We start from the raw sequence: 13,619 nt of genomic DNA on the forward strand, positions 1-13,619 counted from the left end.
GGCGATGGCGGGCGGCGGCGGGCGGCGGCGAGGGAGTCGGGGCGGCTGACGCGGCGTCCTGAGCGCTCGGAGCGGGGGGCGCTGGCAGCTGCGTACGGAGCCCGGGGGAGGCCCGCGAGGCCTTCCCAGAGGAGACTCCTAGGCTTCACGAAGGTCACCCGGCGCGGTCCCCGGTCGGACCCTTAGGGAGATTTCGCGCCCGAATTGGCCTAAAGGCGGGGTGCGAGGTAAGCGAAGTTGAGTTTTAGCAGCCTTCGGTTCAAAAGGTGCATTTTTCGGGGTCTCAGAATGTCTTACTCTGGACACCCCCTCCTGGCTTGCACCAGCTCTGGGCCTTCCCAACCTCCGTGCCCTAAACACAATTTAAGACCTTTTGGTTCGCAGGACCACGCTGTGTCTCTCCCCTCACGCCCCGCCCCTCTCCTTTCTCCAGCCCTTACGACTGAGTCATCGCAGTCTAGGCTCATCCTTGGTCCTTGCCAGCTGCAAATCCTGCCTGCAAACTGTGCTTAAAGCCAGCCTTTCCTTTCCAAGTAATTGTAGGACTGAAATTTGCCACTTTTAGAGATTGCATTTGCTCTTGCAACTCATTACAATGTGTTTCTCTCTTCTTTTTTAAGGTAGGCCCAGCAATGAGAATTGGCCAAGAGGTAAGACGTCTCAGGGAAGATACAAGCTCCACAGTAAACATATGGGTGTATGCATTGTGCATTGAAGGTATACTTTTGGAAAAGTTCTCTATAAATGACATTTCAAAAAAAACCCCTTTTTTGAGCAGCCTTTGTCTTCCAAAATGCACCTCCTTGCAGCCCCTCTGTGTATTTTCTCAAAGTAACAGTAATCTAGTGACTTATAGGATAGTAATTTTCAGCATCTAAATCTCAAATCCACTTGGATTTTGACTTTTTCCCTTTGTGTTCATGGGATCTATTTTGTTTAATGTTTCCTGCAAAGCTTCCACAGAATCACCATAGGGTATTGATGGAGCTCAGAAAAAATACTCCAAAGTCTGATGCTGTGACATACTGAGTGCTTTGAAAGCAGCCCTCTGAAACAGAATCTCTTTCAGACATTCTGCTTCCATTTTTTTCCTCTTATTCCCCTAGATGCCATAGAAACCATTTAACGTCTTCCCCAAGTCAAGTTATAGAAACTAGAACTCTTCTTTCCTGAAATCAGTTTTAAAGCCTAGAAATATTAATCTAACTTTCTTCCTCCTTCCTGTAGGAGAGGGTCCTGAAGAAAGTCTTTGGCTTGCCTTTTGCAGAATTTATTTATTTATTTATTTATTTTTTGGTGGAACCGGGGATGGAACTCAGATCCTTGTGTTTGCCAGTCAAGCACTTATCCTACTGAGCTATCTCCCCGGCCCCTAGGCTTGCCTTTTGATAATAGCTCTCACGACCCTCATTGCAGAAGAGGTCCTGTCCCATGCCTTTTTGAAAAGAATGCTACACATATAGGGTCCAAGAAGAATCAACATAAAATAATGACTCTGCTTTAAGGGAAATAAGATAACTGTTTATTCTGGACCAAATAGGAATGACCATTGCCTCACTGCATGGATTCAAATGATATGCTCCACTATGAATGAGGTTGCATGAGCTTTTATAGCCACAGAACAAAGAAAGTCATAAAGCATTACATTCAGTAAATATTTTGGTAGGACTTTAGTTTGACAGGCCACAGCAGAGCTGTAAAGTCTTTTCTATATATTTTATTATTTATTTTTGCAGTACTGGGGATTGAACTCAGAACCTTGTGCTTGCCAGGCAAGCACTTATTCTATTAAGCTATCTCCCTAGCCCTATGCTTTCTCCCTGGGCCTCTATAAATTTTAGTTGTTATCTTACAGCTTTCTTAACATCAGGGTTGATGGAAGCTGCAGGTCATAAGCTTAGAAGTATATTCCAAGAGTTTTGCCAGATACTGGTGTTGCAAATTAATGGCCATTGAGTTTCTATATTTATTTAGTTTATTTTGCGGTACCGGGTATTGACCTCAGGACCTTCTACTTGCCAGGCAAGTGCTTATTCTACTGAGCTATCTCCCCAGCCCATAAATGGCCATTGAAAGGACTGAGATAGTCCAAGAAAATTTCTCAGCCAAGGTTAAACAGTCTGCAGGATCTTTAGTATAGGTGTGACTTCTTTAAAACACTTCAATTTATTTGCTCCATTGTCCATCGGGTGTAAGGTGTGCTGCCAAAGTTGGCACAGTCCCATCTAATGTAAAGTGATAAGCAGAGTTCACTGGAAGGACAATGCTAAGAGGTGTATGTGAGTCAGTAGATTTACAAGTTGCTTATCCATTTTCAGAGCTGTCCCCACTCATTAGAATGTTTTAAGTCATATGCAAATGGCAACCAACTTCCTTAAGTTTTCTCAAGATTTGATGAGTGTCTAAGGATGCAGATATTGTAACCACTGCCTTAACTATTTTTGCTCTTCCCACTAGGCAGTTTCTATCACCTTTCCGAACCCCTTTTCTAGGATCTGTCCACAGGTAAGACAAGCATATCCATTTAGGAAATGACTACTCTTGTATGTGTGTAATGTTTTCTTTTCTTTTTTTTTTTTTTTTTTGCGGAACCAGGGATTGAACTCAGATCCTTGCGTTTGCCAGTCAAGCGCTTATCCTACTGAGCCATCTCCCCGGCCCCTGTAATGTTTTCTTATATCATCAAAATTCCTCAAGGATAAAGGTATCTCTCCCAGGTATGGGATCATTTTCTAAGATAAATTATGCTATGGTTTGGGAAAGTGTCTTGCAGTGGGCCATGGTTAAGGCTAGGTTGCTGATCCTAGCCTGTTGTGGCACTGTTGAGAGGCAGAGGAACCTTTAAGATACAGAACTTAATGGGCAGACATTGTATCACTGACTGTGGGGACATAAGGACCCTAGCTTTGTCCTCTTTCTATGCTTCTCCCACGTGCTTCTACGCTGATGTACAGCTTCACCATGGTCTGAAAAGTGATAGGCCACCTGGCCATCGACTGAAACCTTCAAAACAGCCAAATAAACCTTTTTCTTACAAGTTATCTCAGGACTTTTGTTATACTATGCCGGCATAGACCAACATATTACTTTACATAATTTCTCCAAAGATGACTCCCAAATCCGAGTTCAACCCTGATGTCTCCTGAGCAATAGGAAAGCATGCCATTCTGTCATCTCCTCAGTGCCCCTAAAGCTAGACTCATTCTTTTCCCTTCCAGATTCAACTGTGTTAAATAATTAGGAAAATGTATTATTCCACATAACAAGAAAACCGGGGACTAATCAGCTTTAGAGTTAATTATTTAAGACCTCAATTACATTATTAAGAACCTAGATTTTTTTTTTCACCAGTTAAGGTAGTGCATATCTGTACTACCAAATACTTGGCAGACTGAGGCAGGAAAATCACAATTTGAGGTCAAACTGGGCAACTTGGTAAGGTCCATCTGAAATAAATAGATAAGGCTGGGCATGTGGCTCAGTGGTAGAGCACTTGCCTAGGACCCTTGTTCAATCTCCAGTACCATGAAGAAATAAGAACAAATTTTGCTCTTTTCAGTCTTACATCTTTAGGATAGAGCCCTCATGATACAGAATGCCTGCCAGAATGCCAGCTGACACATACACAACATCCAGCAGAAGTAGAGACTTTCTTTTCATGTGTCTTTTTTTATTCATTTGCACACTTGCTTGCTTGGGGTGTGTGTGTATGTCTGTCTGTCTGTGTGTGTGCATGTGCATGCATGCACGCAGGCAGACCTTGAACTCCCTTATGTAGTCCAGGGTGACCTCCTGTTTCTGCCTCTTGAGTGCTGGGATTACAGGCATGTGCAGCCACACCCAGCATTCCCATTTGCCTCTCTTAGCAAGGAAGACCTTTCTCAGAAGCCCTGAGGTGAACTTCCCATAGTCTCACTGTCACTAGTGCCAATGTTGTATAACAATGCTGCTTCAAAGCAGATGAGAAAATAATTTATTCTGAGCCAAATATGAGTGGTCCATGGCTCCAGAGCATGGATATGGTCTCAGTTTGGCTTAAAAGACACATTCTGGATGGAAGAGGCTACATAAACCTTTATAGTTACAGAGAATGTTGTAAATCAATGCATTTAACAAAAACAGGAGCATTAGGGATGCTACAGCAGAATGGGGAAACCATTTTTACAGTTTTTAGCTGTTATTTTATAGCATTCTTAGCTATAGGGTTAATGGAAGCTAAAAGCCTACCAAGCTTAGTAATGTTTCCCTACATATTTACCTAATAATCACAAGAATTTTAGGTCAAATACAAAGGTTCAAAGTAAATGGCTATTTTTTCTAGAAGGCTTATGTAGCCCAAGATAATTTTGGTTTCACTGTGCAATATTCCATTTCTCCACAATCACAGTATTCTACTGTGCTGACATCAGTCTGCGGAATCTGTAGAGACTCAGCTTCTTCAGAGAACTTCAGCTTCATACTAGCCATAGTAACAAACAAACATGAATAGCTTAACTTTATTAAAATCACCTGTGTGGCAGAAATTGGACTTCCCTCCCTAAGCGTCAAGAGGTGGGTGAATACCAGCACAACACTGGAAAAGAATGAAGGCAGACTAAACAGTCATGTTTGATACAGATGACAGCATGGTAAACAGATCAGTCAGGATAACCTAGGTTCACCTGTAGTAACAAGTAATTTTCAAGATGGCTTACAACCAGGAAATTTTCCTTCTCAAAATAGCATACATGTCAATGGCAGGACAGCTTGGCTATTCTTAAGGTGTCTTCATGGCAGGGCCCAGGCTGATGAGTCATCTGTTTTCAGAACGGTTTTGAACTCTTCTGGAGAAAAAAGTGATCCTGGTCACCCACATACTGGACCTGGAATAAATACATGTGAACTTGCTCACTTCCCTTCACTAGAACAAATACATCTGACCAAGGCCACTGTCAAGGGGTTGAAGAAGTGTAATCTTTCCCTAAGAGGGACAGCAAAAATGGGCGAGAAGTTGTGACCAGTAGTACAATTTGTTGCAACTGAAGACCAGAAATTGCCAGTTTTGCTCTATTAATCAACTCTGATCCTTGGGATTCCCAAGGGAACTATAAGCAAGAAAGAAATTGGGAGAGGAACCAAGGATCATTTTAATCATAGCTGAGCTAGCACACCCAATAATCTCAAACGGGGTTCTGCCAGAAGACTGAATTGAATCACGTGGCTAGGCTTAAGGCTGCAGTGAAACTGCAGCACCACCTCTGCCCCAGAGAGCGTAGGACTAGTATGCTTGGGTAGGTCCACACAAAGACCTGGTCAGCAGTTCAAAGTGGAGCAGGGTTTTGGTTGTTTTCAGTATGTTGCCTTGAGCTCCTGGTCTCGAAGCAGTCCACCCATCTCTGTCCCCTTCATAGCTGAGACCACAATTGTGTACCACCATCCCTGCTTCAGTAAACTGACTTTTCTCATGTAGGTGTGTGTTGGAGACTGAGCTGGGCCTATACAGCAGGAAAGGGAATGCTACGTACAACACACTGACTCCAGTCACATAAAATGTAAACTAATATTCTGGTGACTCCAATCATATAAAATGTAAACTAATGTTCTGGTATGATAGTATCTCTCTCTCTCTCTCTCTCTCTCTCTCTCTCTCTCTCTCTCTCTCTCTCTCTTCCTCTTTCTCTCTGTTCCCCACCCCCACCACATCTCCAGGTCCTGGCTATATTTCCTAAGGTCCTTGTAATTTCCTAAGTGATAGGAGTACTTTTAGTTGTAACATTTGGATTTTGTCTCCAGTTCTGGAAGCAACTCAGGAGTACAAGAGGTGAAAAGAGTATCTTTTCTTATTCATAAGAAGACCCCTTCAACCACACCTGAGTTTGTGTTAGTGAAGTGACTTTCAGAAAGCTCTTAGGAGAAGGAGCCAGGGAGATGGCTCAGTAGAATACATGCTTGCCTGGAAAGTGCAAGGGCCTGAGTTCAATCTCTGGTTCTGAAAAAAAAAAAAAAATGCTCTTAGGAGAGACAGTTACCAGAGGAGCCACAGGATGAGAGGGTCTGAACTTTCTATTCAGCTCCACTGCTGGGACAGGAGAGGGCTAAAGATGGAGTTGGTGACCAATAGCCAGTGATGCAGTCAATCATGCCTGTTGAATAAAGCCTCCTTAAAACCCCTAATGGACAGTGTCCAGAGAGTTTCTGGGTTGGGGAATACACTCCGGAGCTGGGGAGTAGTACATTTCTGGGGAGGCTGGATGGTCCATGTTTCTCACCTGTACCTTGTCCCATGTACCTCTTCTTTCCTGAACTGAATCTTTCGTTAAAAAAAAAAAAAAAAAGTAAACAAGCTGGATGGGGTGATGCACACCTATAATCCTAGCATTCCAGAGGCTAAGGCAGGAGTTGGAGGCCAGTATAGACTACAAAGTGAGTTCAGGGCCAGCCTGAACCGCATAATGAGACCCTGTCTCTGAACCACAGTGAACATAATTAAAGTGATTCCCCAAATTCCCTGATCCATTCTAGCAAATTGAACCCTATGAGGCGATTATAGAAATCCCCAGTTTACAACAGTGAGTCAGCAATGGAGGGAGCCTAGATTTGTCATTGGTGTCTTAATGTGAACGGTCTTGTGCAGCTGAGCTCTGAGGCTATCTCTAGGCAGACAGCATCAGAACTGAATGGTAGGCAACCCAGCTGATGTCCACAGAGGATGTGACAGAAGAGAGCCACATATTTGGTGTTGGAAGTGGTGTGGGAGTAAAAAAAGAGGCTGCCCGCTATGGTGTGGGCTCTGACTAATCGGATCGGTAGCTCCCTCTCTTGGTTGTTGGTAGAGCTCTTGCTTGCCATACAAAAAGCGTGGGGTTTGATCTCCAACACTGGAAGAGTACCCCCTTGCCCATAAAAACAAGAAGTCCCTCTCCTGAAAGTAGTAAGAGCACAGAACAGAGAAGGCAAAGTCCTGGGTTCACCTGGACTTAGGAAATCTCTCAAGTCCACTCAAGGGAGGTTTGAAGCCAGATTTTCAAGAATGGACATGCACAGAAGAATGGAGTCCATCTAGTCAGTGACATTTGGCTGGCGCAACTTAAAATCTCCCATGCAGAATATAGTAACTGCCCCTTGAAAAGAAATATGCAACCTGTGAAGAGACACGATGACTGCCTTTTTTTTTTTTGCGGAACCGGGGATTGAACCCAGGCCCTTGCGCTTGCAAGGCAAGCGCTTACTCTATTGAGCCATCTCCCCAGCTCCAACATGATGACTGCCTATGCCTGAGCAAAAGAACATTAAATCTTCCCTTCTTAACCATCCAGTCAACTTCTCCCTCTTCTCCCCCTTCTGTCTTGTAAGTTCCCTAACAATCAGTTGGTATACTTGAGGTCTTTTCTTTCAGCTCCTAGCCTCCTTACAGGTTGGCTTTGCAAAACTTTTTGCAAAAACCTAGTGCCAAAGTTTGGCCTTTATGCACGTTGTGCAGCAGGCCCTTGATATGCCCCAGAGTCTTACTTTTGTTTCCTCTGCTCATTAGGAAGGTGAGCACACAAGTCCCTGCCAGATGTGCATTGTCTATTTGACCTCTAGGCAAGGTCATTCCCTCACAGTTCTGCTTATGGGGGCTCTGGCCATTTTGCATGCTCATCATTGTTAAGACTACCATGCCCGACCTACAGCAAGAAGGTTTGCTTACAATATTGAAATGCTCTTGGTAAACTTACACAACAAGATCTAAGAGTAAAATGGTCTATGTTTTACTAAAAAAAAACCCAAACTACCATGCCTGGCCAATGACTGAATTTGCCCATTTTAGGATTAAAATTACTGTTTGAAGATAATTGGTTCATGGTGGCAATGAATTCTAAGCTTTGTGGTGTATCACTGGCACAGAATGCAATGTGCATAGAATTCTCTTTTTTTTTAGAATTATTCATAAGAATAGGTTATATGTAATTTGGTTATATATATAACCAAAATATATAATAGGATATATTACACACACACATATAATTTGGTTAACATAAGGATATTTGAGCACACAAGCCAGAATAATAGTTACAGATACTGCAAATATTATTTATTTTACATAAGGATTTACTAATAAGATTTAACACATAATTTCCCCTCCTATTCCTCCTCTCCTCCTCCTTCTCCTCTTCCTTCTTGTATTAACTTTATTCTATTTTCTGTTTAACCACATACAGGGTATTTTTCCCCACAAGCCATAGGAGATGAGTCGAAATCACAGGAAAATCTCCTTACCTGCCCCCAAATATTAATGTATTTTTCTAACTGAAGAATCTGAAATTTATAATAGCAGTGCTCTGCAAGGTTCTTATATAAATCAAGACCTAGAATCAGCTTGCAGTGATGGGTTTATTCCTCTCTTCAGTTGCCAGGACAGGTTCTAAGCTATTGAGCATGACAGGCAAAAAGAGACAGCGAAGATGAGTACCTAGCAGGGAGGAGGAAAAATAGCAGTTTCCTTGGAATGTTTTTCCCCTCCCCTCCCCTTCCCCCTCTCCCTTCTCCTCCCTTTCCCTCTTCACCTCTTAACCTTTTAAAAATAGGTTATGTATTTGATATAGGGTCTCACTACACAGCTCATAGCAAATGAGGTAGCCTCCTGTTTCCTACTGTTTCAGCACATCATGTGGTACTGGGGATTGAACCAGGTGATTGTACGTACTAGGCAGGTGCTTAGACCGCTGAGCTATCTCCCTGGTCCCATCTCAGCATTTTGTAATGAGCCAAAGAGTCTCAACACCAGTCACAATAGAATTTCAGGTAATACTCACCTGGGTATCTCAAGTGCCCAAAACTCTTCCATGTTTCCTTGTCTGTACTGGTTATAATTCATTCATTTACAAATGACAATTTAAAGAAATACAATTTAAACTAAAGTTAAGAAAAAAAAGTACTTGTCTCATAATTCTTGGAAGATTATAACATCAGTCACAGCTAAATCCAGGACTAAAAGACACTTTTGGAATTGGCTTTCCCGCTTTCTTGACCCCCTCACCTCTTCTTCTTCATTGATCCCATCCTCTTCTATAGGAGCTACCTTCCTCTGTGTGTGTGTGTGTGTGTGTGTGTGTGTGCGTGTGCGTGTGTGTGTGTGTGCATGTCTCTTTGAAACAGGGTTTTACCATGCAGTTCAGGCTGACCTTGAACTTACTTTGTAGCCCAGACTGTCCTCAAACTTGGAATGCTTTTCCTGCCTCAGCCTGATGAGTGCTGACATTACAGGTACCACACCTGGCCTACATTCTTCTTTTTTTCCCTACAATTCTGGGACCTGATGTTAATCAAGCCCTCTACCAGGGAGTTACACTTCTATCCCTAGGTGGACTTTTTTGATTAGCCTGGCTCAAGTCATATGTTACCAGGCATTGTGGCCCAAGAGTACAGAGTACCTTAATGGGATAGACCCTGGGGCTGGGATGTGAGGGTGGTATAATTTTTAGCCTTGCCAAATCTCGTAATTCTGTCCACCTAGGAAATGTGTTCTCTGGGAAATATACGAAGTTCGTTCTTTCTTTCTTTCTTTCTTTCTTTTTTTCTTTTTCTTTTTCTTTTTCCAAATTCTTTCAAATGCTGTGAGTCTCAGGCAAATATGTCATATAGTCTCATCAGACAATCCTGGCTTTACTTCATATTCCTGCTTCTTTCTTTTTTTCTTTTTCTTTTTTTTTTTTTTTCATGGACCCGGGGTGTGAACTCAGACCCTTGCACTTGCCAGGGAAGCACTTATTCCACTGAGCCATCTCCCCAGCCCATTCCTGCTTATTTCTATTCTTGATATTCTACAGTGTCCACTGCTTGCCTTCTAAGGGAACCCTTGCTCCATGGTTTCCTTGGACAACCACTTAAACCTGATAGCACTTAGCTGGACCACTGTGCCACATGGGCCACTGCTTGTGGTAATTTTCTTTCCTGGATCTCCTCTCTGTGGTCTCTTTGGAGAGGTGTCTGGAAGATTTTTTTTAAAAGATTTATTTATTTGGTACAGGGTCTCGCTATGCAGCTTGGACTTATAATGATCCTCCTGTCTTAGCCTCCCCAGCACTGGGATTACAGGTGTGCACCACCATACCTGGTTTCGGTGGCTGCTTGGGGCCAGCATAGCATGTGGTACTGGGGATCAAATCCAGGTCCTTGTGCTTGCCAGGCAGGTGCTTGGACTACTGAGCTATCTCCTCAGCCTTCCTGGAAGTTTTAATGCATTCTGGTAAAGAGTAGTGAATATGATTGTGTATTCATGAGTTATAAAGGCTCCCCTTTTTAATGGAACACATGGGACTAAATTCTGGCATGAGATGCAGCTCGTGAAGCTGGGTACCTGCTCTCATGCGTTCTTCAGGAGAAAGACAAGCTTCTGTCTGTGCAAGTGTCCACGTCGTGTGTGGGAACCTGGGACTGCCTCCAAGAGATGAGTAAAAATCAGAGCAAGGTGTTGTAGGGCTAACAGTTGCCTAACTCTTGCCTTTTCCTTTGAAAGGACAGGAACAGCTCCTTCTGTTTGCTCTTGTATTAGATGGATCACACTGTGACAAACAATGTTGGGAAGATAGCCCGGTGCACAAAGCCACTCCACTTGTCTCACTTTGTTCAGGCTACTCTTACAAATACTGTGCACTGGGTAACTTATAAACTGCAGAAACTTATTTCTCCTAGTCCTGGAGTCTGGGAAGTCCAGGATCAAATCATCGGCCTACTTAGTGTCTGACGAGGGCTTATTTCCCGGCTTACTGATGGGAGCTCCTTGAGGTGTCCTCACATGCCAGAAAAAGCAAGGCAGATCAACTGCTTAATTCATTCATGTCCAGGATTTATTTATTAAACTTTGCACTTTTATTAGTACATATTTGTGATACATAGTACTCACATTGGATGCTGGGGATTTGGCTCAGTGGTAGAATGCTTGCCTAGCAAGCTGGAAACCCTGGGTTAGGTCCTCGGCACCAAAAACAAAAAATAACCCCCGCCTAAAAAATAATTCAGTCAAAAAAATACAGTAAAATAAAAAAAGACAAAAAACAAAAAAACAAACAAGGCAACTGCATAGTACTCACATCGGTGTATCTTTCCTAGAGGTACTTACCATATTCATCCAGACTCTGCCCCCATGACTAATCACATCTCAGAAATCCTGTTTTCTAATACCGTCACAATGGCGATTAGCTTTCAATAGATGAATTTACAGGAGACACGGACATTCCAACTGTAGTGTCTTCCCATTATCCCACTATTGCAACCTCATAGACCTGCTAAATATATTGGGGGGAAAATAACAGAATCACAAAGTAGGTTGGGTTCTGTTTTCTGAAATCGCCACAGTGTTCATCCAGGTAGAAAAGAAAAGCTAGGGAAAACCATGGGGACCACCTCATGAGGTTGCTGGCCATCACTACATCCAAATAACCCATGATCACTGTACTTGTACAGTCAAGTGGTGATGGCTCTTGGGTATAGCAGAGTCAAGTGTTTCAGTATTACAAGCAGCCTAATGCTACCCCTGTCCCTTATCCCTCTAATATGTGCAGGCAGACCATGAGAAGGAGCTCGATCTGAACAGCTATAGGTCTAAGAACTGTCAGGCTAACAAATTCTCCAGCCCTGATACAAGGTTTGGCTGCTCAAACCACACCCCTCCCATTGCTCTGAGGAGTTTGCTGTTAAATTGCTTTTTTTTTTTTTTTTTCTCATTAAACTTTGTTTTAATAGGTCTCAAAATTCTGTGACAGATTTTTGGTCAAGTTGTTTCCATTAAAAAGTATTGATTTTAAAAACTAATAACTTAAAAACTGCCACACACACACACACACAAAAAAGGTCCACAAAACATTCTCCTTTCCTTCTGAAGGTTTTACGATGCATTGTTATCATTGACCAGTCTTTCACTATTAAACTTAAATGACCAATTGGGAGAAACAGTTCTGAGACCGGTCTTCCACCACTGATTAGGACTGGGGTGGCAGGTGTCAGGGATAATATTCATTTAGCCTTCTGAGCTTTCTGAGCAGACTTGGTGACCTTGCCAGCTCCAGCAGCCTTCTTGTCCACAGCTTTGATGACATCCACAGCAACTGTCTGTCTCATATCATGAACAGCAAAACGACCCAGAGGTGGATAATCAGAGAAGCTCTCGACACACATGGGCTTGCCTGGAACCATGTCAACAATGGCAGCATCACCAGATTTCAGAAACTTGGGCCCATCTTCCAGCTTCTTACCAGACCGGTGATCAATCTTTTCTTTCAGCTCAGCAAACTTGCAAGCAATGTGAGCTGTGTGACAATCCAGGACAGGGGCATAGCCAGCACTGATCTGGCCAGGATGGTTCAGGATAATCACCTGAGCAGTGAAACGAGCTGCTTCCATTGGTGGGTCGTTTTTGCTGTCACCAGCCACATTGCCATGCCGGACATCTTTGACGGACACGTTCTTGACGTTGAAGCCCACATTGTCCCCAGGAAGAGCTTCACTCAAAGCTTCATGGTGCATTTCAACAGACTTTACTTCAGTTGCGACATTGACTGGAGCAAAGGTGACCACCATGCCAGGTTTGAGAACACCAGTCTCCACTCGGCCCACAGGGACAGTGCCAATGCCACCAATTTTGTAGACATCCTGGAGGGGCAGCCGCAAAGGCTTGTCAGTGGGGTGAGTGGGTGGGAGGATGCAATCCAAAGCTTCAAGCAGTGTGGTTCTGCTGGCATTGCCATCCTTGCGAGTGACCTTCCATCCTTTGAACCAAGGCATGTTAGCACTTGGCTCCAGCATGTTGTCACCATTCCAACCAGAAATTGGCACAAAAGCTATGGTGTCAGGGTTGTACCCGATTTTCTTAATGTAGGTGCTGACTTCCTTAACAATTTCCTTGTATCTCTTCTGGCTGTAGAGTGGCTCGGTGGAATCCATTTTGTTAACTCCAACAATTAGTTGTTTCACATCCAGTGTGTAAGCCAGAAGGGCATGCTCACGGATCTGCCCATTCTTGGAGATACCAGCTTCGAATTCACCAACGCCAGCAGCAACAATCAGGACAGCACAGTCAGCCTGCGATGTGCCTGTAATCATGTTTTTGATGAAGTCTTTGTGTCCACGGGCATCGATGATGGTCACATAATACTTGCTGGTCTTGAATTTCCACAGAGTGATGTCAGTGGTGATACCACACTCATGCTCAGCTTTCAGCTTGTCCAACACCCAGGCATACTTGAAGGAACCCTTCCCCATCTCAGCAGCCTCCTTCTCAAGTTTTTCAATGGTTCTTTTGTCGATGCCACTGCATTTGTAGATCAGATGGCCAGTGGTAGTGGACTTGCTGAAGTCCACGTGTCCGATGACGACGATATTAATGTGGGTCTTTTCCTTTCCCATGTTGGCTTCGATTTAGTGGTGGCCTTCACTATGCCTGTGCTCTCGTGGCAAACCCGTTGCGAAAAAGTTAAATTGCTTTTTTAGCCCTCCAACTCCATGCTTACTGAAGACATGCTCATGCACAATTTGTGGACATGGCTTGAGTTCTTAGGAGTTTCTTTAACAGTTAAGTTAAAACAGAGAATGCAAGAGAAATATGAGAAAGATGGCATCTCACTATCCTCCAGCAATTTCTAAATCCCAGTTCATCCCAGTGG

At 43.4% G+C, this 13,619-nt stretch overlaps 1 long non-coding RNA gene and 1 pseudogene across 2 annotated transcripts; one reads left to right on the forward strand and one right to left on the reverse strand.

Moving 5' to 3' along the window:
- Positions 1-56: 56 nt before the first annotated feature.
- On the forward strand, positions 57-4,978 carry LOC111813946. 2 transcript variants are annotated; one of them, XR_002819062.1, is made up of 4 exons: positions 57-533; positions 621-717; positions 2,458-2,505; positions 4,807-4,978. It is a non-coding gene; the product is annotated as an uncharacterized LOC111813946 (long non-coding RNA). The 2 variants fall into 2 exon arrangements; XR_002819061.1 differs by lacking the exons at positions 57-533; positions 621-717 and adding an exon at positions 1,384-1,650.
- A 6,995-nt stretch (positions 4,979-11,973) lies between these two features.
- On the reverse strand, positions 11,974-13,400 carry LOC105740951 (annotated as a pseudogene).
- Positions 13,401-13,619: the final 219 nt, after the last annotated feature.

Source organism: Octodon degus, unplaced genomic scaffold (genome assembly GCF_000260255.1).
Source record: "Octodon degus isolate 3935 unplaced genomic scaffold, OctDeg1.0 scaffold00245, whole genome shotgun sequence".
NCBI lineage: Eukaryota > Metazoa > Chordata > Mammalia > Rodentia > Octodontidae > Octodon > Octodon degus.